This window comes from Colias croceus, chromosome 5, assembly GCF_905220415.1.
Source record: "Colias croceus chromosome 5, ilColCroc2.1".
In the NCBI taxonomy this organism is placed as follows: Eukaryota; Metazoa; Arthropoda; class Insecta; order Lepidoptera; family Pieridae; genus Colias; species Colias croceus.
Window position 1 is genome coordinate 10,399,656 of NC_059541.1, and position 25,359 is coordinate 10,425,014.

The 25,359-nt window shown below is 32.7% G+C and overlaps 1 protein-coding gene across 10 annotated transcripts in view; it reads right to left on the bottom strand.

Moving 5' to 3' along the window:
- The window catches only part of LOC123692144 (SH3 and multiple ankyrin repeat domains protein 3), a 156,323-nt gene that overhangs the window by 97,986 nt on the left and 32,978 nt on the right, over positions 1-25,359 (bottom strand). For 7 of the 10 annotated variants that reach the window (XM_045636834.1, XM_045636830.1, XM_045636835.1 and 4 more), the window contains exon 1: positions 16,172-16,420. The gene's annotated coding sequence lies outside the window, so the exon portion shown is untranslated. Of the gene's footprint in view, positions 1-16,171; positions 16,421-22,810; positions 22,842-25,359 lie in introns of those variants that run through there. The other 3 variants (XM_045636829.1, XM_045636828.1, XM_045636836.1) reach the window with 2 other exon arrangements.

Here is a 25,359-nt window from a genome sequence, read left to right on the forward strand (position 1 = left end):
GAAGTTAAATAGAAAGGTACGGTGTGGAAATCTTGAGCATCGGTGTAACTTAGAGTGTGAATGAAGAATGAAGATTGATTTAAACATGTTGATTTGGATATTTGAATAAAATTACAGTTAATAGCGGATGAACTTATTAAGAATAATTTTCGATTGATTTTCTATTCTGCTGATGCTAATTTAATTAAAATAATTTATAAAAATTTTATGATTGATTGCGTGTTTTTCGAAGATTTAGTTATTTACCTACACGAGTGCTGCCGATTTCTCAGAAATATCTTGTTAAATTATATTATGAAATAAAATACTCTACGAATTTGGAGTCTCATCTTTCGGAACGTTGGTAAAATTACTCAAAATACACAAGATTCACGATTGTATTAGCATGCATTATCCTTGTACACAGCCATAAAATGTATGATTTCAGAATACAAACAAAAAGATTAAAAGATATGGATTATTAAGTCATATATAATGTTAAATGATCTCATCCTTGTTGATGGAAAACTTGAACTTGGCGTGTTGTGAAACGTGGAAGCAAATTACATCAATTTACATGACATGCATGTATTTAGCATATTATGAATGCATGCACTTTGTAATGTTATTTGAATATTGATTACATTTAAAAGTCGCTGTATAGTATCAAGAAATTTATAGCGAAGACCCAGCCACGTCTGAGAGCTTTCATCGTCATATTAAATTTTAATCTAATGTATGTGATATTTTGCGTGGAAACTCAATTCATTGATATATATAAACTATACTCTATTTTTTGATATGCGTGGTGCAAGTACAAATCCTACTAATATTATAAATGTGAAAGTTTGTGAGTATGTGTGTGTGTGTTTGAAATAAAAATTCGTTTCATTCAATTACAATCGCTTTACTCATTTTTCAATAAAAATTCATAACTTAAAGTAAACAAATGTTGTAAAGCGACTGAATTATGTCACCAATTAACAGTCGTACGCTAAATGGGAAACATCATTGTTTTAAATAAACTTTCCGTTATTACGAACCAACTTTAATGGACTTGGAGTTTGGGCGTTGAATGTTGAAACTGTGTGGTTTGATTCATGTTTAAGTACATTTTCAGAATTAATAATTATAAGGTTTTAAGCGAATACAACTCAGGTTAAAAGCTTTATTTGTGATGTTTGTTGTTTCTAGGGTTTATGTGTAACTGGAGTAAGACTGCTATTGTTACGTAGATATTATAATAATAACTGCTGAAGAATTCGCGTTATACATATAACCAAGATATGCATTTCTTTTGTATTAATGTTATTTTTAACCGACTTCAAAAAAAAGGAGGAGGTTATCAATTCGGCCGGTATATTTTTTTTTTTTTTTTTTTTTATGTATGTACACCGATTACTCCGAGGTTTCTGAACCGATTTACGTGATTCTTTTTTTGTTCGATGCGGGATGGTGTCGAATTGGTCCCATAAAAATTTTATTCGGATAGGCCCAGTAGTTTTTATTTTATGAGCATTTTTGTCTGTAGGTATTTGTAAATTTTGCAAGTGCAAGTTTGAAGTCGGTTGTTTTTAACGCAGTTATCACTTGTTGTCATAATTCAGTTTGTGCAATAAAGTGTTATAAATAAATACATAAAAGCTTCTATCCGTTTGATACACAGGCAGCATCTATAACGATGGATCCCACGGTAGTACTATTAAAACTAACACTTTTAAAGGTATCTAGGCCATAGCTACGATCAGAACTTGTAAATCATAATTGAATCTGTACCTTCATTATAAGCCTATATCTATAATCTACATATTACGATAATTTTCGATTCATAACTATCTGATACACGTGTGAGAGGACCGGCCTTGCTCAGCCCAGCTGTATTCGCTAACAATAGAGCTAATACAAAACACGGTATTATCGGTTGCAATAGTAATTATAATTGTGGGTTTTAATAATTAGGCCCTGCTATTACGTGTGTTTTAATTGCATCGATTGCTTATGATTTATTGTATCGCACTTGGAACGTACAGAATTAAATAATTATTTGTTTAGGACAGTAGTTGGAATTATGGAAATTACATTTTAATTATTATAGAATGTGTAGCCTTGACCGAAAAGAGTTAGGTAAATTAAACGAAAAAAACATTCAATTGTAATACACAAGGTAATACATAAAGTGCTGTCTAAAATTATACTTTTTCTGTGTTTCTAAATGACATTAAATATGTCGTCAATTTTATGGCATATTTATTATTATTATTTATAGCTACAATCTTGAAATGCGTATCAAACGTACTACGATAGTATGAATAATTTAAGTTAATATCAATTTAATAACTATTATCTTATCACAATCGTTGTCAATGAGCGAACCACTTGTCTTATCATAAGTAGGTACTTGGAGCGTAAATTATCACAAAAATTTCGTGAAAACAAATACGCAATCTGTACGCAGTTTGATCTTTGATAAAAAAAAAACTTTATTAAACCTAGTAAGGGTATAATTCAGGAGAAATTTTTCTAAAAAATGTTTATGATTCTGTATAAGAAAAATATAGTTAAATAAAAAGTATTAACTTGAGTCAAATTTTTGGAACGACTGACAGATAAGTTTCGTTTCATTGTGTTTTGATTATTCAACCGTAGACGCCGCGGGCGGTCGGCGGTAGCAAAGCAATGTTTATAATTATTTATTGTTCAATTTATTTTCAATGCTTGATACATACTACAAGTAGTAGCTATAGATTTTCTTATCCGTATGAAAAAGTCAAATATTGCTCTGATTGGAAAATATAAAAATAAGGTTTCTATTCGTTGTGTGCGCGATGACAGCGCCCCTAGTGGCCGCAACTATTCAGGACTTGTCATCTGTCAAATCATTTCAACTAATGTCAACTAGATGATAAGATATAAAAAGTGATAGGTGTAAAAAGTGAGTGTGTATATTATACCTAGCGATTTTCTTCCTGGTGAAAAATATGTTTTTCTCTTCACAGCAGCTACCTATCCATTTTTGTCTTTGCTGTAATGTCCACTTTGATGTTGGAAATGATTAAACTCGCAGGAACTGTTTTTCCCATTGTTTTACAATTTACGACACAGCATGTACTATGACCCATATCGCTAATTTTTATGTTTTTACTTAAAATTATAAAGGAAGTTATGAAAATAAACCAATTTGACATTTGACACATGACAGCCCAGAATTAATTCACATTTCTGCCACGTCGTGCGTTACGGTCGATTTGCCGTTCCCTACCACCCACTTCGCACATAGCCAATAGAGCCTATGCGTCATTTCATGACACAACATAATAATAAGACGGCCTAAGAAGAGATACTGTAGCACGTAGATATAAAGTTGATAAAAAATTAAATCGTAGACAAAAGGTACTTTGATTTGCGCCGAAGGACATTCGTGTAAAGAATGTGTTAAATATTTTATCAAATAGTTATAAGTGTATTAACGTGTTATACTTAAAAGCACTTGATAGGATGATAATGAATAATTAATTTAAATATTTTGTGGATAAAAAAAAAACTATGAAATAAGTCCTTTAAGTGCTGATCAGTACCTTTACTGGGAAAAATAATTTGCAGTTATTAGTGAAAGTAGCTAATCACTGCTGAAATCTGTCTTTCGCATTAATTATCTGCAATAGAAATTTTTTTTCAGCCTCTCTTGTATGCGGTTATCATAAAAAATGTGGCAGTGAACATAAGCAAAATAGATAAGAAAAAGGCATGTGAATTTCCGATACGAACGAAATAATTTATTTGCCAACATATTCCGAAAATTTGATATAAGTTAAAAATATTTACATAGTTCACTTCCCCACTCGACTGTTCGTTGTGACAAAAACTCAGAGCGAACTAAGTATTCGTACATAAATTGAATTGTGACGAGCCGATCGGGTCAACGAACCTTCCTGCTAATGAACTTATGTTTGTCAAGGTGATGAGAATTTTACACTTTAGAAGATTTTGCTTCGAGATTCTTACAAAGAAGAAAATAGATTACAACATCTCTCAAGGACTGAATTGCCAATGCCATAGGTTTCTTAATAGGAACAGGTTAATAAAAATAAGAACGTTGTTATGTAAGTAAATTATTTATAGGTGATATTTATTTCAAGTCGTACTCGTTAGTGATTTCAATGTAGGTAAGAACCTACTTACAATATTTCATAATTTCGAGCTTGCAGAGTCTATTCCGAACTGTATTTTATTTTCATTGCAAGATTAGTATTGCGCATAGATTTACGCTGCTTAACTTATCAAATATGTTTATACGGACATTAGACAAGTCAATATTTTACTGTTGATAAAATAAAAATATATGTACAAGGTTATTCTTGTTTATGTTTAATGTGAATAAATGTATTCAAGCTTATTATATGTAAACTTCCATCACCCCTATGTAAGGCTAAGTAGAGAAGGTCTTGACTTCCTACGCAAAAATGGACTCTAAACCAAATAAATTTAAATCATAAATTAACCCAAATACCTTATACGGCTGACATCACCTTCTTGGTACACTTTAATAAATTCATTTACTTTATTTGATACCTAATATCTGTCCTTAGCTATGGCTATACAATCAGCGAAGCTAATAGCACAATGGGGAACTAATGAGCGTGGCATAAAGTTTCTTTTTAAATTAATAGCGTGGATTTAATTTCCTTTTAACAGTACTTTTTCGTGCGATTTATACAAAAGTAGCTGTTGGAAAGAATTCTCTTTCGCTAAGTTAAAACGTTTCCTTTAAGTGCTGATCTGTATCTTTTAATTTATGTTATGGTTTATGTTGATTTTCTAGCAGAAGTTAGGTGGATTTAGTTACCATTCGGGATTATCAGTAATCACGTCTAATAATGCTTTTAATAAAAATTATGTTGTTCTTCTTCTTCATAATATTTAAATGCGCATATGAATATATGAAAAAAGTCAATCATGTAGACGGGATTCGAACCTGCGTCTTCCTCCGTACCGTGGCGACGCCTAACCAGTGGCCATAGCGATCAAATGATTTCAATATATTTTTTATTTTATCTCCGTGTTCTGCGCAGACTTCGAAGCACCATGCACAAACATTACAATTTACAATGAATAAAATGCGCATTACATCCGCTATGAACTTCGATTTCTAAGCATTATTCAACAAAAGTAATTCGCGTGTTTCATAGCTTCTCAATTGTCTCGTGGGTGGACCGGTGTCGGGTGGTAACGACTCTAAGGTTTCACTGGACGGTGGGTACGGTTACTTTGAAATTTTAACTCTGTATCCGACGTGGCAGCTCTGTGACTATCTATAGTTACTAATATATTTATATTATTAAGAAGCTAAAGAGTTTGTTTGTTTGTTTGAACGTGTTGATCTCAGGAACTACTGGTCCGATTTGAAAAATTATTTCGGTGTTAGATAGACCATATGTCGAGGAAGACCAATAGAAGCGGAGTTATGCTGGTAAGACCGCGGGGCACAGGTAGTGTCTATATATATATGGATGATTAGGTTACCAATGTTAATTGTAGTTTACAGAAAATTATACTGTGTGTGATGGGACACTTAGATCCTAAAAGGATTAGATAATTATCATGTCAAGTAACAACATAATCTCTGGTTACAAATTCTATTGAAATCACATGACACCTAATCAGATCTGCGCTAATAGTTGGTAGGTATTTAATAGGATTTGCATGGTATAAGTAGTATCGTTTGTAAACGTCATCGGAAGTTCTAATAAGATGTGCAGTGTATTTCACATATCAAGTAATCTTAATACTTTGGCAAGTTACATCTTGATATTAATTTTATTGTTTTGCATGCCGTAGATTATTAGTGCGCTGTATTTAACTTCTAACAAGTGATAACTGCGTTAAAAACAACCGACTTCAAACTTGCACTTGCAAAATTTAAAAATACCTACAGACAAAAATGCTCATAAAATAAAAACTACTGGGCCTATCAATAGACACCATCTCGCATCGAACAAAAAAAGAATCACGTAAATCGGTTCAGAAACCTCGGAGTAATCGGTGTACATACATAAAAAAATTTACCGGCCGAATTGATAACCTCCTCCTTTTTTTGAAGTCGGTTAAAAACAGCACTTGTCGACAACATTTAAACTAGCATGCTGTTAAACGTCAGAAAAATCAAAACCTATTGCGCATTCAACAAACAATTAGCCGTATACCAGACCGTTACACAAACCTCAATTCATTCAGCCGTCTAATGCACTTTGACAATTTGCCTCGTTCCGTAGATCACTTCGTATCCAATATCGTGATACGGATCTCTAAATTGTGAGTATTGTTCATTGATTTGCTGAACAAGTCAGATGTTCTAAAGTTAGCTTGATTATATAAAAATGTACGTAATGCGAAAGATTTCAATGTACTATTATAAGTATCTACTGTAGCATTCATCCGTTTCATATTGTTGAAAATTTTAAGCAAATCAATTTTTATTGTTAAACTTTAGGCATATTGAATTTAATCACCAACAAGCATCCATTGAATATTCTGAATACTCAATACTTCAAGCCCTTAGCTTTGAATACAACCAGGTTTTGCCTTCCTTAGAATACAACCAGGATAATCGTACTAAATTTTTTATAAACAGTCTTGATAACATTTAAAATTCCTTCTTCCTTACATCACATCATAATTAAATAGAGCGTGGTTCGCAAGAGCATGCACTTCAAATAAATTGATTAAAAAATATCACTAGAGGGAATTACTCAAAATATCACTAGGTAGAGGGAATTACTCATAGCAACAGGCTTAACCATAATAAATTATCTGTGATGGATTAAGCTCTCGAACAAACAAACTCGACAATACTTTCAATTTAGTAGAATTTGCGTACGAATTTTCGGAACAACTTTCTATTGACAAATCAAATTCGACATGTTCCCGTTTTGCATTCTCCATAATCAATTACTTACGTTTATTTCATGTTAATTCTGTCAACCGATAGCTTTTACATCCATAATTATTATATATATTCAATGTCAATAGCATGTACATTGTATCTACCTATCTAAACATATTCTTAAGCCGCTATCGCACAAATTCATAACTTTTTGTGGATGTTTTAGATAATTAAAATAGCCTCAATGGCACTATAGAACTCGATAGAAATAATTATTATTAACAATATACGAGAAGGTTGCAAATAAAAAGAACCATTAATAGAGTCTATGGAAAATAAATGTAATGAATGATAAATGAGATAAATCTTCGGCAAAGTTGTTTTTGCCTAATTTAAGTAGGTAGGTTTATATATTGAACCCATATTTTTTTACCTTTTATTTATAACCGCGTTTTTATACCATATTGTATTTTAATGAGGTTTTTTTGCATGTTAACAAATGGTGTGTTCGATTTCAAACGTCACCTCTTTAGAGCCTCATAATATACGCCTACTAAGTGTTTTTTGTTGGCGAAGATAACACAATTAGATAAAAGTCTACAATTCTCTCTTCGATAAACAATCGTATAAGAGTTTGATATTTATTATTTGAGTATAGACCGTAACTATATGGTCTATCCCTTTATAATTTTGTAATTTCCTTATTAAACTTGACATTATTGTGAATTGTGTGCCTATAAACAATACATATAATCGAAAAACATACCTCTCAATAAAAATAAAAAAAATAATTTGATACACCTAGTTCCACTATAAAATTATTATTTTAGGTTCAAAAAGCGTGAAAGCTTCGCTGTACAGGATTTCTAAATTCAATTTAGAGCTTTGGGCGACGTCAGATTAATGTCACAAAAAATCATGGCAACGGGCCGGAACCAATTTCCAAAATATACCAGAGTTTGTAAAAGGCAATGGATTTACGACGAGCGAAATTCGACGTATGTGTTTCTGCGTCTTTTGGATTAGTTAATACTTGAATTTCCCTTTAACAAACTGGTTCATGAATGTCACATAGTTGGGAAATTAACATACATGGCTAATCAACATCAATAATTGGCTATTTGTATTTTGTACAATAATAATAATAACTAGGTATGTAATGTGTAACGGACAGTAGCGGTGTAATACTTGTAATGATTTAACATTCAGACAAACAAATTCTCATGTCTTTCGATTATCATTCGCAAATCAATAGATTACACAATGATAAGATTACAAGACATCAATATACCCATGTGAAAACTACCCATTAGTTGACTGTTTCAATACTCCGCATGTCACTAATTTGTTAACATGATTAGTGTATACCAGGCCGAGAGTAGATTATACCAAATTCAATCAGGCTATCCACTGCTGACGTAACAATGTGATTTATGGCACACTCAGTGGGTCAGTACGTGCTAGCATCTAATGAAGTGTACCGCAAACTTGGTACACCCAATTTACCGTAACGGCCATTATAAACGGCTCGAAATGGTCTGTTCTTGGTAACACTAGTATTGGTTTAAGGCTATCAAGTTGACTGTTCTTTGCGGTCAGACCACGGATTAATGACGATGGAAAACAGCTCAACAGGCTATAATTTGATTTGATGGCAGTGCGTTATTTATGTCAGGCAAGACTTTTAACCGCATCTTCCGTAGTAGTCCTTGAGTGATCACTAAATAACTATCGGTTTTAACATTTGGCTATACAAAGCAATAACATTATTGTTACAACAGATTAATATTAAGGCGGCCTTAATCAATCTATATATATAAAACTCAAAGGTGACTGATATAGTGATCTATCAACGCACAGCCCAAACCACTGGACGTATTGGGCTGAAATTTGGCATGCAGGTAGATGTCATAATATAGGCGTCCCCTAAGAAAGGATTTCCCGAAATTCTTGCGGGAACTGGGAAAAACAGGGGTGCACGTACAAAGTCGTGGGCGGAAGCTAGTAGTTAATGAAATTTAATATCTATCAGATTAACTACTAATCTACTAGCTTTATTATTAGACATATTTTGGCAATAAACTGGTGTAATTTTACAACCCTGACATAAAATGTTATCAAGAACTTCCATAGTAGGAATTTTAATGATATTGATAAAATTCACTGTATTAAACTCCGCTTTATCAGCGATTATACCACTGGATATCAGATAAGAGTAATCCAGTAGATAAATAGTCATTTTCATGCTTTTTAGATAATCATGTATCGACAGAGCTAAATCGGTATAACTATTTAAGTAGAAACATTGATAAGACGTGGACATCTAAATCTGGATTTGATATGATCCGGTTCGACTTGAATAATCTCCATACAGGTAGATTCTGTTCACGGTTATGTAGAGTTATTTAATTTGTATGTTTGCAACCTTTAAGTCGATTGTAAGCAACTTTGATTAATAAGATCTGCATCAGATGTAGTGACACAAACATTTTGGAAGAAAATATCTTCGTTACCAACAGTATCTTCATGGTTTGCACAACGTATTTTTCTTCAATGAAAACTAGGCTCATACATTACGGAATAACTAGTTATTTATAACCAATGTGTGACATAATTATAGGGGACATAATATTATGTTTTTCAAATATTTTAAAAAGTAGCTTTCGTAGAACTTTAGCTTAAATTGAAAATGTACACAAATTTATAAGGAAATTGTAAAAAAATAACTTCGCAGGCTTCCCTATTTTATAGTTCCAAGAATATCATGAATTCATGACTAATGAACGTAAGTATTTATTCGATTGACGTTCTGATTTTTGATGAGACCGGGAAATAAGATGCGTCAACAGGACGGACGCCAGTAACTTTGGAATTTGCGAATAATATCGTTACAACTATGATGAGGGTATGAAGGCAGTGAGTAACACGTTTAGCATTTCAGAAGTGATTTATTATTATATATGTAGTAAGTTTAATAAATTACAAGATATACCTATAGAATATAGATACTGGAACATAGTCTAGACTTCGGTATGAACATTATAACAAATTCCATAACAATATAAAAATCTTCATGACTACAAACTATGAGACGTATAATATTAATAACTTTAATAAGTCCTAAGAAAAAACCGCATAATTATTTCAAAAGCTTTTATGAATGGTCTCTGCAAAAAGTCAAATAGATAAGATTTTATAATACACATTTTTGGAAATTGTGATTGAGTAAACAGATTCAATGATTTTGCTTTAATTTTGCAAAAAGCTTGCAACACTTGAATGGTGTGTGGGTGGCACTACTGTCATGCATTGCTATCCAACCTACACCTGCATTTACTCTGTCTGTGTGGTATGATACGCTATCACTCATATTGAGTAAGCGGTATATGACAACCGATAGTTATATAATTATTACTTTTAGCTCTATAATTTATAAGATTTGTGTTTGAATAATACACAATATGAAATTTATCAGTAAAGGCATTTGTAGGATAAAATTGCGACGAGGCGGAACGACCTATTAATAAAACAAACCCATAGATCACTTTCACAGCTGCATTGCGTTAAGATAAATTATATTCCTCTTTATTTTACGAAACGTACATTTCTATTGATAGCGTTCTACATACTGGGAGTGTTCTAACAATCATGCCGATACAGCCTCTAAAAGGAATTCATTTAACTTTATAAATGACCGACAATATTATTGTTTTACGATCGACAATCTCAAGCGATACGCTATACCGTAATCAGATTCGTATTTTGCAATCGCGAATGCGTTTCGAGATAAAACTGCCTTATATTTCTTACGTCTTGGATCTAGATAGCCTCAGAAATGTAGGTGTTATTGTTCGTGGTGCATTGCATGTGAATAACGAATAATATGAATATTAAAATAGAACATCGTCCATAGTTAGTTTATCTGTATAGCCGTTTTCTTAGAAGTTATGCGTTTTATGTTTGTGCTCTGTGGACTGTGGGTTGAGGTCTTTTTAATCTCGAAGCATTTCTTAAATCTTTTATTCTATTCTGCAAATATGTCACGCTTACGCTATAAAACTAGGTACCTACGTTTCATTGCTCTGTATAAGTCAAATAAAGTTATCTTGATAATGTATTGTAATAAATACGCACAAAAAGAGATTGTCCACTTTCATAGGACACTTTTTACTTGTTTATTTTTATAACTTATTCATCTGAGGATAAATAAATGATACATCATTAAATAAAGTGTGTTTTATATTGCATGTACCTTACAGGATAATACCTTTTTAAATGCCGTATCATAAACGCCTAAACTTTTCAGGATGTTTTTTTTAGGAATAAAGTTAAAAATGTATGTCAAAGTTCGCAAAGTAGACCCGAATTTTTAAGCGGATCCAGGTGGTCTGTGTTAATGTGAATTGTGATAAAATAATGGCCTCAAGTAACTCCATATTGAGAGAACTGCACCCACTTTTGGTCCATAACGGTTTGACCTTTATTCTTACGCTTTACGTCTGAGAAAATCGTAAAATATCATAATTCACGAATAATATTGAATAAAGCAACATTTATTATTATAGATAGGGAGGCGAAGAGGGGAATTTTCTGCAATACTCGAGCGTGGCAGTTTAAGATATGAGAGATACCTTAGACCTAATAGAACAACCTTGTTAACTATTTAGCTCTTTAAGTAGTGACGCGCGCCCAGGATAGACGATCAGATTAGTAAAAAAAAATCGATAGTCTGAAATACTCGAGCGCGTCAGATTAAGATATTGGGGGTTGATTTTAGTGTTTTAAGACTAAATTTAACTAATCTGACGATAAGTCCTTGACGCCGCCAAGTTATAGGGTCGCGAACTTGTAAAAAAAAAACGTTAATCCGGCATTCTCGAGCGCGATTGTTTTTATTTTTATTTTGAAGAATATAATCTAAAACTTACTAAAAATACAAAATCTGCCGGTTTCCGCGTGACCGGAAGTCTGGAGGAGCCATTTCGTCTTCCGAAAAACGCGTTGCAGCATATAAGTCGCGAATTTTACTTTTTCAAAAAAAAAAGTTTAAATAAACAAAAAAGGTAATTTTATTTTACACAAAAAAGGTCTCTTTACATTTTTGTCCAAAGTTAAAACTTTTTGACTTGAAGCATCATAAAAACTCAAACTCCCGGTTTTTTGAGTATATCTCGAAAACTGAGGGTGTTAAAAAAAATTGATATGAAATAACGATGATTAAAAAAAAGAAACTCTCAAACCTTTTTCGGTCAGATTAAGAGAACCCACCAACATTTTTGTCAGATTAAGAAAATATGCTTTCAGGAGACCGAGATAAACCTCCCCTATGAAAATCTGACGCGCTCGAGAATTTCAAAAGGACTTTTTTTTTCTGCATTTTCAAAAATTCATCGTAACTTATCGTCACGCCGAAATCGTCAGTTTTTTTAAGGGGAGCTTCCTTGGGGCCTACTTAACACCCCTTCCGAAAATCTGACGCGCTCGAGTAAATTTTTTTTTTGTGCATTTTTGACGAATTAATATGCCTAGCCCCACCACGCAAACCGGCAGATTAGTATACCGTTGTTATCAGAGGCACTTGGGGCATACGTAGTATGAATATCTGACGCGCTCGAGAATGCCCAAGTAACTATTTTTTTTTACATTTTTGAAAATCCGTACACGCCAAACCCACCGCTAAAATGGTTTTTACCATAGAAGCTTTTCTTTTCGAAATTATTTTATCTATCGATTTTGATAAGTCTCGACGGCGCCGTTTAATTACGCCATTTAGCTACCTCGCCTCCCTATCTATTATTGTTTTGCATGTATCTTGTTTTGCGAGTGATTGGTGATAAAGGTTAAACGTTCGTTGAATATAGTTAATTAAGTATACCTAGGTATAACAAGAATAAACCGAATTTGATTCGAAGTTTAGAGTATGAATTTTTTAACCTTTTTAGCTTTTCATAGACAAAATGTAATTAAATCTATCATATCTTCCCTTAAAACTACATATTAAATTATTATTTATAATATATTTTCAAAAAATGTGAAATTAATAAAAGCACACATGGGTTACGTGTACGAACCTTATGTACCTACCCAAGTAGGTAATAAAAATTCCGACGACAGATGAAAAAATTACACGCGTAATCATTGCTATCCTTATCTACATTATACCTACCTAATCTAGAATGGTTCAAAATATATTGTTAATGCCTAATGATCATTAATCCCAAGGATGATAACTTCAATTGTCTGATAAATTAGGTATTTTAATTCACATTTTTTAAGTTCTTATATAGATAAGAAATAGGAATTAGATAGGTACCTACCCACATACATCACCTACTTATCTATGTCATTCTACTCTAGACTAGGTCTACAAAAATCTACTTCTAATTCTACGTAGGTACCTAGGTAATTTAGCTTATACTGGATAGATTTTTGTAAATGACACATAGGTATCTAGGGTCATTGCGCCTGTTCGCGTCCACATGCCTATTCGCGTCCATTTTGCGGATATCTTTTAGAAAATTCACGAAAATAAGTATACTTTAAGTAAAATTGTACTAAGAAAAATTTCCTATAATACCTCAATGTATAAGAGACATGCACACATATTCAAAAAAAGCCTGCGCATCGCCTATCCTATTTAAAAAAAATATTTAATTTTGGCTATTAAACGAAAGAGCTTAAACGCGCGGGATTTTGAGAAAAAAATAGTGCGCAGCGTCGCGTTCAACGGTAAGTATCTTATTATTAAATGTGAATTTTTGAATATGTAACTGTTTCTTTACTTTGCTAACAAAACATGGATTAGTATGGATTGTAAATCAGCTTATATCTTTTACAATTAATAGCTAAAATAAGGTGGACGCGAATTACTACACCGAATTTGTACAACTTCCATTTTGCGTCCACGGTGGGCGCAAACTATACCTATAGTGCATAACAATAGAACATATTGCGTCCACGTTGTTTTTCATTACATAGCAATGAATTGTTTGTTAAAATATGTATTTAAAATAGATTGTAAATTTTCGACTAAGACTACAAGTTGATAATTTAAATTTTCATTCAAATTAGCAAATTTTTACGCTATTTTTTCATTTTAAAATGGGTATTCTAAGAGACTAGTATCTTTGAGAATGAGAGTCAATAAGTCTGTGGTTAAGAAAATAATAGTATATACTTAAACAAAAAAGAAATTTAATAGAAACTAAAAAATAGGGTAGGTAGGTAATCTTAATAGAACTTATTATTATTTATTTACTTAGCGTAACTTTGTTTTTTGTTAATAATGAGAAGATAAATATAAATAAGTTTTTCCAGTTTCCTTACAGTGAATGTTGATTTTAGGGTTCCGAACCTCAAAACGAAAAACCGGAATCCTTGTAGGATCACTTTGATATCCGTCCGTCTGTATGTCCGTCTGCCGGTCTGTCTTTCTGTCAAGACCCTTTTTCTCAGTAACGCGTGGAAGTATAAAGCTGAAATTTATATTGAATACTCAAGTCTACGGTCCCTTGAAGCAGTGAAAAAATCAAACTTATAAGCCAAAGTAATCAAAAGATACAGCCGTTTATGCTGCAAATTTTCGCAAATTACGACATTCGCAAGGGAATCAAAACCTACAGGGTACTTTACGTGAACACAGACACTTGAAGTTTGGTACGAAGCAACGTCTTATAGCACAAATAAGGGAAACATTGAAAAAATAATCATTTGCAGTTAAAACATATGAAAAAAAAAACAGGTTAATACAGAACCCTCGGTGTGCGAGTCTCACTCACATTTGGCCGGTTTTTATTAAATAACTATATTCGTAAATAAATAATGTATTAAAGTCTAATTTTTATTTGCATTTATCTGATAAAAAATCACCCAATACACTCTTAATTCCTTTTCTAAGCTGGTGGACGCGAACTGGTCCACAGGTGGACGCAATCTGGAATTTTTGGACGCGAACTGGGTAAAACGCCTAATTCTGCTATTTGTCTAGATAAATAAAAACCACATGATATTTCCAAGACAATTGAAAGTAAATCTTAAAATAGACTATGTAATGCACACGTTACATAAATTTTGCGTTGAAATTTGTTCTGGAACAATTTTATTTTCTCCTTCAAACTTTCCAACTGCACTAAGTGGACGCGAACTGGCGCAATTACCCTAGTAGATTTTTGTAAATAGCCAATTTTTATCAGAGGCATTTCACTATATTCATGCCATATAGATATAAGTACCTAGCTAGCCTAGAGTAGGTACCGCGACACAGACAGACAAACTTTCGAATACCTACCTATACGCATAATTTCATAATATACCTACCCGTTAGGTAAGTAATATAGGGATTTAATTTCATACAATGATACCTAGAATAGGCTATCATCCTATTGGATTAGGATTCTTTGATTGAAAAGATTTTTTGCAGATAGAATTTAAAAAGGTTGAGTGCAACTTACAATAATTATAAAAAATTTTATGAGTCAGTCAGGTAGGTACCTACATATTTTAATCCTATTAGATTTTAGGTTATCGGAATAAGCAAACAGAATAGGTACCTTCCTTCCTACCTATCTCTGAACAAACCCAAAAAGATACAAGTACCGAATAGTCTTTGTGACCCCGTCAATTTTATCATTTAGGTAGGTAGCCTAGTAGCTGTTTTTTTTAAGTTTATTTATAGACGTTTCCCATAGAAACTTGTTAATATTCTTTTAATTGAACAGGATTTGAAAAACAATTAGTTATTAGGTAAACATTCTTTCGACATTCGATTTTTAATACTTGTTCGAATTCGGAACTGTCAAAACTAAATTCTAAAGGTAAGTGGCTCTAGTTCATACCAAAGTAGGTAGGTATATAGATATTTTTAATGTACCCATACCCCAAGGTAGTACATATACCTAGGTACTTACATAAAATAGTGTGATCAAATCTGGCTTAACTTAAATACCTAAATTGAATTGAATTATTCTCGTATCATGCCTAGAACTACCTATGCTCTGGATTCTAGTCTAGGCTCTACGTTAACGTTCATGAAAGGTAAATTAAGCGATAAATATTCATGAAATTGAACGTTTCGTGTACAACACCCACCCAAAAACACAAATATATTCGCTATTATTTTTTTATAAAAGTAATTGTTACTTGTCAAGTAAGTTTTATCGAACCACTTAATTGTTACATACGTTTGTTACGCGATAATATGAAAATGGAAGGTCAACGGAAAAGACCGTCATTAAACTCACACAAAAAGCCACGGAACTTAATTCAAATTGTATGAACATATAATGAAAAATAATCTTCGATCTTGATACATACCACAAAAACGTTAGCGTAGAAAAAATCCAAGTGGGGCACACAGAAATTATAATAACTCGTATCACAAACACTGTATACAAGAGTAAACACAATCCACTTATCTATAACACAAAACAATGGTAGTTTTTTTAATCACGTTAGATCCAATTAACGCGTTCGGAATTGTTACGCGGGATTTCAAACGGAACGACATACAACCACCATCTGACACTTATCAATCGCGACTGGCGAGCGAGCGAATGAAATGAATCGTACCGCGTACGGCATTCGAATGGAATGTCACTCGCAGTGTCGACCGCGGAGTGGTGACCGAATGAACGAGATACCGTAGCTGCTAGCGGCTAGCGCTGACAGCAATTTAAAATAATATTCAGTATTCACCAATGGTGATGTTTTCAGTTTTTTTTTAAAACAGTGTAAAGATAAAGAATAAAGTTTTTGAAGTGAAACTTCTTTATCGGGGTTGGAAAGAAATTTAGTGTAACATTTTTTCGTTACGCGTTACATTTTTCCGTTACGCGCCATCTTTTTCGACGTATTTCTGTAAAGTTGCATATAGTAAATTATTTTTTGAAAAATAAGGTCATAAAGAAGTTTTACTTCTTACGCGTATATACTAGTACACGCACACATTTTTTCTATTTTTTTAAATCCTCAAACATTGAAACGAATCTTCCTGCAATGTAAATAGGAGTTCCTCCTATTTTTGGAGTGTCTCCACACATAAAAATGTAACAATCGAATTTCATAATAACGTATGAAAGCTCTGATGCGAAATACGAGTCACCTACTTTCATAGTTTGTGTGTTAAATTGATTATCATTACCGCGAGAATTGTAAACATTTGATTAATTTGTAGCCAACTATACTAATTCGTATCGTGCTTGACTTAAAGTTGATATTTGCATACACATACATCCGCGCCATTTCCTATCTCAATTCACGCATGCGTATTTTCGTTGTCTTAGTAAATAGATTTTTTTAAGAATGACTTATTCGTGCGTGAAGTTGCGTGCATTAAAACGGACATGAGTAGGCGCCTTAAATTTTATGGTCGTAAAACAGCAAAACAGTGGAAAGTTTGATTTGTAGGTCCGGAAAAATTATCATTTTAATTTTAAATATAATATCCTCTTACATTAGTAACATTTAATACTAGTTTATCTTGAATTACCTAATGTTATTTATCTTACGTAAACTTATGGATATCAAACGTATTAAAATCGGTAAAAGGATGTAAGTAGGTAATTATTTCAACCATACAGGCCACAATTTTATAAGCCTATAAAGGATTTTCAGAACTCTTACATAATTTAAGGAATGGGATAAACTTGTATACAAATTATTATTGTACCTATTTTTATTTTTTTTAAACAACTAGGTACTTAGTGTTTTCATATCAGCTATTTCCTTCATTTCATTTCTTCAAAAAATACTTCTTTGTAATTTTCAGAAGTCTGTGTCTATTCAAATGTTCTATAGTCTGTGGTACCTACTTAAATGTGTACTTTAAAGTATGTTAATGTCTATGGAAGTTTATTGCAAGCCAAATGTACATGACCATAGCCAATCGGTCGGTACAATGCGTCGGCATGTCATGTCCCGAGACAATAAGTTTAATGCTTAGTTTAATGGTACAGTTTATAGTTGTACTATAGCTTTCTTCTATAGACAATTATTTGTTTTCTATTGTCTGGATTATCTGGTCACAGGACAAATATAAGAATGTTAAAGAATATGATTCCAAAGCATCTAATCTAAAAAATACGAGTTGGTGCTTTTCAAAAGATTACCATTAGTGAGATTAGTCAGTTACTTCAAAAAATCTAAGAATAAGCAAGAGCGACAGACTGAAAAGCTAAAATGCCTGAAATGTAAATCGAGATAGGTAGATATATAAAGGTAATGAAAATGTAGGTGAAAGGTTTCAAAGAGCGTAATAAAGTTGACCTACAAGACCCTTCGGATCTCAGCAAATAGACGGAAGCAAACACTGAATTTTCACTTGAAACGCCGAAATGAATTCTAATACGAGCCTTTAAAGGACTATATTTACCTCTTTTAAACGTTTTTAAATGAAATTTTACCTGGTTTTTATTATGGTGATATTTTGACGGTAAGTGGCCTTGACCTATGAATAAATACGCAATGTTAACCATTAATCCAACACTATTCGTAAACATTAATTTGTTCATTAGTTCTAATATATAAATTGATGCCATATACATTCAAATGTTATTATGTGAATACATTTTGATTATGTAAAAACAAATGTTATGCACAAAAAATGTAAAATACTATATCCGTCTACTACCTACATAAATTATATTCTATAGTTAGTAAGTTAATAGGTAGTGGTCGTCACAACAAAATTTGGCCAACCAGACTAGGCTAGTTTTCCGCAAGTATCTTATGTATTATGCATTCTCAGACAGCTCTATTGCATGTGTTTTCCTCCAAATTGTATTATATAATCCATACTAATATTATAAATGCGGAAGTAACTCCGTCTGTCTGTCTGTTACTCAATCACGCGTTAACTACTGAACCTATTTGCATGAAATTTGGTATCTAGAGATATTTTGATACCCGAGAAAGGACATAGGATAGGTTTTATCCCGGAAATCCCACGGGAACGTTAACTATGCGGGTTTTTCTTTGACTGCGCGGGCGATGCCGCGGGTGGAAAGCTAGTATAAAATAAAATTTTCCTGCGACAATAATTTAATTGGGTAACATCTTGAATGAGTTAGCACACTTTTTAGATGCAACTTGCATAAAAACTAAAGTTTTATCGTATCAAACTTCTTATCCCTTCAAATGAAACCTGCATAAGTGCATAGCTACTCTTAGCATAGTATTATATTATCTGAGCTACTACTATGAATTCCAAGTGCCAACTTCACAGTCCAAAGTCCAGTTCGCAGGATCGATTCCCGCGTTATCAGAACAGTCGTTAATCGTGCTAGGATATACATCGCCAGGCTTATCACATCGCCGCTCTGACACGCTGCAAGTACTGTTACATACTTTGATTATGCAAAGATTAAGCAAGTTGCAGATACGGCTGTTGTAGTGTCGAGTTTTCCGCTATGTTTAAAAGAAATTGTTTAATGAAATACTCAATTTTCAGAGGACCGTAGCTTGTAGTTTTAGCTCCATAGGTACCTACTTAATACAGATAAATAGTCCCGATTAAAAATGAATGTACACATGTGTACCTCTTTTATTTCAACAATAAAAAGGCAATGGGTAAAGAAATAAATGCCAAAGAGCTTCCTACAATTAATATATAAGTAAGTAATTTCAGGAAGATTCCACAGTCCGTACTGTTAATCGACTGAAAACTATAAATCATTAAAATATACATGAGCATAAGTTTCAACTTTACAATACAAACCCAACCTACACCTCAGAGAGAAATATATTAATAGGCAATAAGCTCCATAACATGATCTATCCTTGTTTATTCTACACAATTGTCCAACTCCCGTTACGTTCGATCTCCGAACCGCAATCTTACGATTGGAAAATTATCGACGACTCCGTGCGGGGTCAGCACAATGGCCAGAAGAAAAACTAATAAGCATATTCCAAAACGTCCTCTATCTAATCGCAATAGATGCGAAAATTCCGTGCCAGAATCATCCATTTATATGTATTGTTTTTATGTCGGTTATTTCTTATTCTGCGGTGAGACTGAGGCTTTTTATTGATGTTTAGTTTATCGTCATGGGTAAGGGCACGGAAATCGGTCAATGAACACGTAGTAGCCGCTAGATACTGTTTCCGATATCTAATATAATGTTACATGTAAACACATCTTTTGGTTCACAACTTTCTATCGAATAGAGACATTATAAGGTGATTTTCTATGCTTTAAAACTTTTTGTTAAAATATATTTAAAAAATGTTAAAGCGATAATAGAGGTAAAAAATGCTACCTTTTAAAAATGAAAATATTTCCAAGGCTTATCGTAATCGCACTGTGATTGCACAATTACGACTTATTTCAAGCAATAAGCATGTCAAATGATCGAATGAAGTTTTTATGGTACATGAATGCAAACAATTTATCAAAATTTTCTTTAATTTGTGTCACATAAATGCTTTGATGAAGGTCAGAAATCACTATAAATTATTTTACTGGTTGACAAAACGTTTCTAGAAATAAACAAGAAATACAATGAATAACATTGTAGGATGTTTGTTCGTGTTGTTTTCATTGTTGAAAAATAATCAGTAAGCACGTCATCATCATGATCATCATCAACCCATATTTGTTCGTAATGCAAGGACAGGTATAGATGGTAGTTAAGGCAATGTTAACCAAGCTGGCCAAGAGCGAATTGATAGATTTAATAAGTTATTATGGGTTTTAGAGTCTTGGATACAGCGCATTTTACTTTATCGTTTGGATCATTGCTCATGACGTTTTATTTTTGATATAATATATAAAGATGTCCCTCTATTACATTGTTACACGCCAAACCACTTTGAATATGCTCTGATTTTACATTCAGTGCAAAACTACGTCCTCTATTTACAGTGTGGAGATCGTAAAACTTCTTATTTATCACAATAGTTGGAACTTTCGGTCCCTGAAGATCAATTTCCTTGGCTCGAGGTTCCTATATTTCTACATATAATATGGCATTGCTTTACCAAGTTTCACTGGTAGTTTTAACGCAAATGCTATGATTTGTTGACTTCTTTACTTCTTCTTTGTTTATTTCTGAATCTGCACGTTCGGCATGACGTCATGCGCTTTTTATTACGGTCTCTACTAAAGAGTTTTCTTTTCCTGAACTTCTAATATTTATAAAACGTTTAATAAATAGCCTTTATTAGAGGATTTAGATTTATTTATATTGCATTTCAAAAGAAATCTCTTGTACTATTCAGACAGTAACTTACAAAAATATCATCAAATTGCTAAACATTTCAGTTTAACTAGACTGAGGAGCTTTCACTTTTTTCATGGTAAAAGCTATTGAGACTATTAATTGCATTTTGTAACAAATTCCAAATGTAATTATTAATTATAAAACTAAAATGAATGACTTTAATTGATTAATCAGTGCTGGGGTTTGCGTGTTCTGCTTCGCAAAACTGCATTTCTTTAGGGAATAACTGAAGTAATCTCTTTAATAAAGTATTAGAGCTTTTTAGGTTTTTGGGTCAATGATGTAATTTACGAAATTAATGAGCTGTTCCGAAGGTTCATATAATCATGAAAAAATCTATAAAAAGTCGCCGCAAATTAGATTTTATGATTCTTTTATCAATATTAAGGGCCTTCATTCTAATAATATAGTAGTGAGTAATTTAAAGATAGGTAGTTAAATCGATGGTGAATGGATGTGGAAAACGGCAAATAGGCGGAAAATTTGTAACGTTTCGTGTTTCGATTACAAACACATAGGTCACACATCTTATTATGTCTGCCAAAAGGTTTAAAGACTATAAGAACATATAGGTATGTATTTTGGTCCTTCAACATAAATAATGAAGAAATTACGTTTAAGAAGTATTTTGTGTACTGGATGTACTCGGAACGGATTGATCTCATCAGTATATGGATTTATGTAACTAAATGTGTATGTAGTTATCTAGTTAAGCCAGATTACCGCCTACACCGGGCCATGCAATTTGCTCACAGCAATACTGTGCCCGCTCGAATTGTGATTATATGCATCCTCTTATTATTTACATACTTCATAGAGGATTGTAGTTGTAGGAAGAATAATTCGGAAATTTATAATTGACCTGTTTTCGTAATAGAGAGATTTAAGAAGGAATGAAACGATGCTATGAACAAATTTTGGTTTAAAATGTACAACTACAGTTTCGGATATATTTGCACTTTTCTTGGAAATATGAGTTGAGTTTATTCGTTTTATTTATATCTAACACGCACTTTAATTAAAGAGAATTGACTATTGGTAGACACTCAAAGTATGATTGATACGTTATAAACATATCTGTGTCACTTCAAGATGACCTTTATCAAGACGCGGACCAATAAAGGTTTCTTTCAATGAAATCTTATGTTGTAACGTCTTTCAAAGGACTCGAAATGGGTAACCATCGTATGTAATATCTCCTATACGGTAGCAGACGATAAATTACGCAGGCATGTTTTATCAATTGCCGGATTATGCAAATAGAAAGGCTAACTCAGAAAGCCGGAGTCACATAGTCGTATAACCTAATTGGTTTAGTAATTGAATTTGCGAATTGCTTAACACTTTATAGCTTCCATAGACATGTTTTAAATTGAACGAATCAAACGAAGATCGATTTGAAAATAATGTTGTAAATGCAGATAAAAGAAACAAATGGTGTAAAAGCCTGTGCGTGACGGAAAACAGATAATCTGACAGACCACGAACTGGACATAAGGTTTGAACATACTTTACTTGGTTATAAAGGAAATCAGTTAGTAATATTATGTGACATGCAGTCGCTGCCACATTTGATACTACACTTAGCTATTCAGAAACAAATACTACTATGAATTTAGAAATTAAAGACTTGCGCACACAGTCCGTCTTTTACCACACTCTGGTGTCAAAAGGTGTTGTAAATACAAACATATAATTAAAGTTTTCTTCTAAATATTAAAAAGTTGCTTACATCTATCCCGCGTTCGCATCCCGGAGGCCACCTGAAACAATATCGCATAAATTAGTTACACCGTCCGCCATTAATAAATAATAAGCTCCTGACAGGAGGCCATTACACCCACGAAGTGAAGTGTGGACACTTTTGGGAAAGGTATGAAAAAGTAGCTTTTATAGAGTTATGTTATGATATAATTTATGTATGTGCAAAAAGTTATCATAGAGCAACTGAGTAGATTTTAGAGAACACAATATTATTTATAAAAAAAAATTAGAAATGCATCCAGATAACATTTTTAATATAGGTATGTAGTAATTCCTCTATTTGAATTTCGCGTTGAATAAGATGATTTTAGTCCCTTTAAAAATGCAACCTAAGAAATTGAATTTAATTCCTGTTGGTGCATTCTCTCCTATAAACGGATTCCTTGGAATAATGTCAGTGCAGAGAATATACATGTTCATAATTAGCGTATAAAATTAATATCTCAATCACGTCCGCTAATCCCATAGCCGCATATCATCAATGTATTCAAGAGAGCGCTACTTAGAACAGTGCGTCTAGATAGTACACCGCGCTGAGGAATTGTATGAAGATTTATGAGGCGATTAAAGCGCTGCACGTGCTAAATCATCGGCGATGTTAATTTTGTTCGTGAATTTATAAATTAACATTTGTGTGGCGCTGTTGCTCAATGTTCTAGGTGTTCTAGATGCTTCTACTGGATTTCCTAGAGACTGTCAAATGTTTTGGCTACTGTTCCCGAATGAGGACACTATGAAGCAAGGAAGTCGTATTTACATGATGCAATTTTCCTGACCTGAATATGGTAGAGAAACGAGTAGGTGTTTACCTGAAGTGATACTTATATCGTAATAATTGATGCTAGAAGTAATGGCATTCAGGTTTTTATGGTACATATTTCACCTAGATATATTATCTATTGTAATGAATTATTTTTAATCAAAGTTGTCGAAAATTTTTCAAAAGTTTTAATGTAAATACGAAATTATCACAGTATCTTCTAAATCCAAAAACAATATACTTACATTTTTTTATAAATAAGAAAATCAAGACAGTCATGTTACACATAGTTCTGTGGTTACACATCTCGTGGTTCACAGATGCATGTTCTATGCAAAACCATTTATAGACAAGTCACTAGTGTATCGAGTGAGAAACAGATTAGGTATTTAGTGTACACGAGTGTTCCGGGGTGAAGTTGCTATGCGGTGCAGGCGCAGCGCTCATTGGAGAATTTGAATTTAAAATTTTGTATTTTTTGAATTAGGAACTAAGATTTTGAAATTAGATGTTTTTTAAGGAATATTTTTAAGATTTTTGTTTTACCAGGTGACTGTTGTAGCGCCTACAAAAAGTACCTAATTATGTTGCGTTTCGACTTCAATGGCATCTATCGAGTTGAGATTATTTTCTACATATTTACGAAATACATATTATGTACGTTAACTACATTTAGCTTATGTTAAAACCTTAACAAAAAATAATTGAAAATGTATCTGATATTAGAAGTAAATCTCAAAATGTTAGTGTCGCACATTCCTAACTCACAAATAATCGTCCAGTGTACGGCGAGCCTTATAGGAAATTATTCGTAATTCAGAGTGTAACATCCAACATCGCTGTGTAAACGTACCCGGCAGCTAACGCCTGTGTTATTCGCTAGATTGGCGTGTTAGCCCCAGCCTCCACTGGTTGATATGATCATAAACGGTATAGCTAGTAAAAAGTTACATCTGTGACCAGACTATCTGCGTGCCTTGTGAAATTCCATGTTATGACGTGAAAATTCCTAAAAAGTTTTAGCACAGAACCTTAGTTAGTATTTAAAGTAAGCTCAATCTAGTTTAGTAATTAATAACATTTATTTTTGTTATCCATTATTGCAACGAATAAATAAATATACCTACTCAAGTAATTTTATTTTAGTTTAGTGATAAATACTGCATTTACTGATACTAATAATATCATAAAATACAGCGAATAACGACACAAAAAGTTGTGATTCCAATAGCATTAGTACAACATTATGAATATTCCAATCATGGATTATCGGTATTCATAATATCGTAGTATTCTAATATCTGTGATAATATCAAGTAACTTGCAGTGGAAACCAGCTTTAGATAACTGCCCATTTAAGTTTCAGCTCTCATAAATGATGCTACCGACCACAGAATTGCATGCAACAATGTACGTGCATACCTAAAAACTAATTTTAAAGCACAACGGTAAGTTAGACACGTAAGATAAATTATACCTAAGAAATGTTTGTCTAATCCTTCTTTTGTTTGGTTTTTGTAATAATTAATTAATTAATCTAATCCACTTTTTAGTAATTTATTAAAATTACAACCAACTGTTGTCCAACATCTGTAAACCATGTAACAATTTACTGGAATTTTTTTTTCAATTCATTTCATTTCAACTTATTTTTTCACTCAATGTACATACTTAATATTAAATATCTATCTTGTATGTGTAAATAGTGATAGTTTCATTGTCTATTCGTTTTGTTAATTTTAAAATAGTTAAAAATT